Consider the following 6,008-nt stretch of genomic DNA (forward strand, 5'->3'; position numbering starts at 1 on the left):
AAGCACTCATATAGTTTATATCTTACTGATGGGAACCTTTGTCTCTTACAGCTTAATGATCTTCACTATATGGAATGCATGTACAGGAGTAGTATTAGTTGGTTAAAAGTATTATAGAGAACAGACTAACGTGCGGATACTCTCTTTTATACAATACACATAGCTTACGTTTATTATTATTATTATTATTATTATTATTATTATTATTATTATTATTATTATTATTATTATTATTATAAGTATTACTTCATTTTATCACTTTGTATATTATATATATTTTTTTTTGGGGGGGGGACACGATGAGCAACAGTATACAGTAATGTTACCCTCCTACATAACTCGCCTCAAGAGTTAATATAATTACCTGTTTTGTTTTAGAGCCACAGTAGGAACTAAGAACTCACTAACTGTACAACAAAGTTACCAAGACCGAAACACTACAATAAGGTGTTGAAGAGAAGGGAGGAGGGAGGGGGGGATATTAGTACTTGATAGAGATATATGCTTGTATTGGATAACCACGTCATTAATCTCTCTCTCTCTCTCTCTCTCTCTCTCTCTCTCTCTCTCTCTCTCTCTCTCTCTCTCTGTGTGTCATTGATGCTGTTCCATTAATGTGCCCCTCCCTCGCCTCCCTCTCTCCGTCCCTTGCCTCTCCCTTTTTTTCTATCTTGTATTTACTCTCTCATCACCTTTTCCTCCTCTTCCCAATTTTCCTCACTTCGCCTCTTGCCTCTCTTTCCCTCTCCTACCCTCTGTCTTTCCTCCCTTCTACTCTCACATCACCTTTTCCTCCCTCCCCTGCCTCCTGCGCTCTCCCTACACTACCAATTTGTACCGCCACCCACCTTACCTGCCCGCCACCCACCTTACCTACCCGCCACCCACCTTACCTACCTGCCACCCACCTTACCTCACCCGCCACCCACCTTACCTGCCCCCACCTTACCTACCTGCCACCCACCTTACCTGCCCGCCACCCACATTACTTACCCGCCACCCACATTACCTCATAGTGGTTCATGTGTACAGTGCCATGACAGTGAGCTCCTACCCGAAGACTTACGAAATTATCAATAAATTATTTCTCATTTTTTTGTAACTTTATAATAAAATATAATAAAAAAAAGTTGAAAAATGACAATGGAAAGATCGTAGTTGGTCAAGTGAATAATTTTTAAGCTTCATTATCTTTCAAATACTTAGGCGAGGTGGTATGGTGGTGGTTCGGTGGTGTAGCGTTGTGGTGTGGTAATGGTGCAGTGGTGTAGTGGTGTGGTAGTGGTGTGGTAGAGGTGCAGTGGTGTGGAAGTGAAGGGGTGAAGTGATGTGGTAGCGGTGCGGTAGTGGTGCGGTGGTATAGTGGTGTTGTAGTGGTGCGGTAGTGGTGCGGTGGTATAGTGGTGTTGTAGTGGTAGTGTAATTTGTGTTGTGGGGTGATAGTGGCGTCTTCTAGAACATTAATTAACTGCAAAGTTTCCAATTTTAATTAAAACTTTAGTAAAGATGTAAATTAACTTCTTCAAAAACAAAATGAAAGCTTCGTAAATTATTTGCTCGCGCCTATACTGTACTGTGTTAAAGTTCAACCATCTTTTTACAGACTTGATCGCATCTGTTCATTTTACTCTACGGTAATCTAATAGAGTGAAACTGGCGTGCTTAAAAAAACTTGACTAGTAATACATACAGTGTTCCTCTTAAAGTGGAGACGATTGATGTACATATTTCTCTCCAACAAGAGAAGTGACCGTGTTATTGTCCATCAGTATCATCATCTCTACAACGATTCTCCTGTTAGATCACAAGAAGAATTAAGTCAACATTGTCTCACACATGATGACCTTGAGGTGTGGTGATGACCTGGAGGGAGGCCTCGGGCAAGGGGCCTTACACCAATAACTAAGAGAGTGGGTGGGTCCTGCACACGTCTCCAACACGCCCTGCATCACGATCACTGAGCGGTGAGAAAAAGAGCGGCTTTGACAGCTTGATGAGTAATGGGGAATGTAACCTTAAAGAAGGTCCACACACACACTTATACGTGTGTGTGTGTGTGGACGGATGTATGAGGGTGTGTGGTTTTTGCCACAGAAAAACAGAACTAACAATACAAGCACAGCAGAGGAGACAGAGATGTTGTATATAAAAGAGAACTTTATGAGCTGGAGTTGTCAGTCGTCTATGATGCTGTAAATTTAGTTTAATATGTGGCCTCAGGGTCATTTAGAGACTACCCTAATACCGAGCCACCGGGAGATAGAAGACTAAGTAAACTTACAAAAGTCTCATTAGAGAAGTAAATGAAAGAAAATATAATTGTGGTTTAGATACTAAGAGAGAACTATTTGACGACTGTTAACTTCAGAGTAGGTCCTCAGACTTTACACGAACAGGGATTGCGTGTGTGGTATGACGTATCCGGGAACATTCAGCAATAATCTACTACCGCCTCCTCTCTGGGGGCGAAAGTAGCAAGTCACTCACACTGTTGCCAGCGATGCGGCGCCCAGCAACAAGACGCTGACTGGCGAGAATGACAACCTTGAATCGGAAAAAAAGAGAACGAAAATAATGAAAAACTCAAATTACTTCTTCCACATAATACTCCCCCCCCCCCCCAACCAGCGTTTTTCTCCTGTAAATAATAAAGAAAGTGAAGTCATTCCAGTTCAGGTTTCAAGTCATTCCAATGTTACCCCCCCCCCAACCAGAGTTTTTCTTCTGTAAATAATAAAGAAAGTGAAGTCATTCCAGTTCAGGTTTCTTTAAGTTTTAATGTTATGATAATATGTCAAGTGGGAATTTGTCGTGGGGGAACCCCGAGGTTATGATCGGCTTCGTCCATTGTACAGTACACGACCACCATCACACGTCCACTCGCACCTGCCTACCAAATTTCAGCTGTTTATTTTGAGTACAGTTCTCTTTGAGTCTCCAATAATCCTCAACATCCGGGGACTCAGAGTGAGGTGGAGGGGAACATAAAACACCCACTAAGTGTGAGTTTATTGTCTCACTGTCACTATTAGTGTATTTAGTGGAATAAATCTTAACCAACGTTTTGTGATAATTTGATCAACATATTATGCCACATCCAAAGACACAATAAATCTTATTTTACTTGAGAGAGATTGACAAATACTAGGAGTAGAGCGGTGACATCTGATTACCTCTGTCGACACACCCCTCACCAGCACCCTAAGAGGCACACACGTCAACTTCACCGAGTAATATAGCTGAAACCGCTAGTGAAGAGTAATGATGTGTGGTGACCCATCTTAAGGACGTGTAGGAGGTGAAAATATGCCCCATTAATATCTATGGTTGTTACCAAGGGCGTATCACAGCCTTCTAGGAACCCCGACCTTCCTCCCTCTTTGGTTATGTCACTATGAAGGATTAACCATCGACCCATAATAACGTTGACGTACGACTTAAACTCCTGTATTTCCAGTGTGAGACATTGAAGTATTAGTGGCTTTCTCATCAAAGAATTCACTAAACATGACAAAAAGAAAACCAAACACTAGAGTTGTGGAAAAGGGGTTATATTTAGATAGGACTTTTAGTTTCTGTATTACACTTTATTCAATTTTTTTTTTTTTTTTGGCGTGTCTCCCAGCCTTCCCCAATAGCAACACCTTCGCCACCGCTTTATTACCTTAACATTAAATATCCTAATACAAAAAAAAAAAATACCCGAGCTGTGTCGAGTTAGTTGAACCGCAGATCTATGCGCATTCAGTGACTGTTGTCTCATAGTCAATATCTGCGACTGTTGTTGGCTTTGGGGCCGAAGATTTCGTTCCCCTGAAACAAAGCAAAGCAGACCTAAGGTTGTGTTCATTTTCGCCTCTCTTTATCGTTTTCTTCTCATTTTCTTTTCCTTTTTTCCCTCTATTCATTTCTTTTTCTTTATCTTTATTTATTCTTTATTCTTGCCCTTCTTCTTTTTACCCCTCGTATTTCTAATTCATTTTTCTCTTCTCCTTTGTTTTTCTCGTTTACTTTAGTTCGCCCTCGTTATTTTTTTATTCTTCTACGTCTTCATTTGCTTCTTCTTCTTCTTCCACACTTTATCTTCTGTGGTTGTTTTTATTATTGTTGTTATTCATTTTTTCTGTATTTTCATCTTCCATCACATATTCTGTGTTTTTTATATGTCTTACTTTCGTTCGTGTATAAAAATCATAAACCACCACTACGTGTCTTTATGCTTTATGATAACAGATAAATGAAAATAAAATATTAATCATTCACTAGATAAATACATACGAAGAATTACTGTGGAGAAATAACCTATCAAGTGAATCACCTCTCCAAATTTTGTCACTCAAACGTTACATCAAGAATTCGGGTTAGGTCGGATTAGGTTAGGTTAGGTTTGGTTAGGTTCTTCTAAAGTTGTATCAAGGTGTCTTGACAGCATAACCCTGAGTAAAATTATAATTCAAGTAGAGGGAAAGCGTATCCAGTTAGCGTTCACCATAAAAACCACAAACACCTCGTAAGTAACAGGCTGTAGTAGTTACCTGCAGAAGGCTGTGGCAGGAGCCAGGTACTGAGTCATGCAGGTGAAGGAATCATGATGGTGTGGCCAGCGTCTGGTGAGTGTTAGTCAGGAAGGTCAACTTAATTTAATTTTCCACTGAGGTATACACAGTAGAAGTAGTAATGATAGTATACTATTAGTAGGTGGAGAAGTAGTGTTAGAAGCAGTAATTTAAACTGTCGTCCTCAAAGAGTTATAGTTTTAACCATCGTCCTCAAAGAGTTATAGTTTAAACCGTCATCCTCCAAGAGTTATAGTTTTAACCATCGTCCTCAAAGAGTTATAGTTTTAACCATCGTCCTCAAAGAGTTATAGTTTAAACCGTCGTCCTCAAAGAGTTATAGTTTAAACCGTCGTCCTCAAAGAGTTATAGTTTAAACCGTCGTCCTCAAAGAGTTATAGTTTAAACCGTCGTCCTCAAAGAGTTATAGTTTAAACCGTCGTCCTCAAAGAGTTATAGTTTAAACCGTCGTCCTCAAAGAGTTATAGTTTTAACCATCGTCCTCAAAGAGTTATAGTTTTAACCATCGTCCTCAAAGAGTTATAGTTTTAACCATCGTCCTCAAAGAGTTATAGTTTTAACCATCGTCCTCAAAGAGTTATAGTTTTAACCATCGTCCTCAAAGAGTTATAGTTTTAACCATCGTCCTCAAAGAGTTATAGTTTTAACCGTCGTCCTCAAAGAGTTATAGTTTAAACCATCGTCCTCAAAGGGTTATAGTTTTAACCATCGTCCTCAAAGAGTTATAGTTTTAACCATCGTCCTCAAAGAGTTATAGTTTAAACCAATCGTCTTCTAAGGGTTAAACTGTCCTCTCAACAGTTGCCAATGTTTGGTATTTACAACACTGGCAGGTCATACAGTGATTGGGTTACAGCTGTTGAACCATAAAAATCACCATAATATACAAAAGAAATTTGAGCTACAAATAAACGTTAAAATCACAGACCACTTTACTTACATGATTCTCAACTAGATGTCAGCTATTACCCAAATTGTCAAGGGAATACTGTAGACAACTGTATATTCCATAATTTATAAATACAACCAATGATAAACTATTAATATACAGGTGTTATTATTCGATATTGTTTCAGCTCCTCAACAGTCAGGATTATTTACCATACTTCACTAAGTCTTACAAAGCGATGGTCTCTTTGTGTACTCAGGGAGCTGAACGAATCAACATCCGTTGTTTCCAGGTAACTGTATTTCTGATTTTGATAACATGTGGAGTTTATATCAACATTAATTCAGAATAATTTTAAGCTAACAAAACAATAACTGTCGCCGCTATGAGGGGAGTGCCAGTGTACCCGTGTTATGTAATTACAGGAAAATAATAATTAATGCTGTATACTAATACCATCGTAATTTTACAATGCTTGATGAACACTATGGTATCTGGGACTGGGAACTCATCTTGATGGAAGTACGTATTCCTGAGCCAAT

Source organism: Homarus americanus, unplaced genomic scaffold, assembly GCF_018991925.1.
Source record: "Homarus americanus isolate GMGI-L3 unplaced genomic scaffold, GMGI_Hamer_2.0 scaffold18703, whole genome shotgun sequence".
NCBI lineage: Eukaryota > Metazoa > Arthropoda > Malacostraca > Decapoda > Nephropidae > Homarus > Homarus americanus.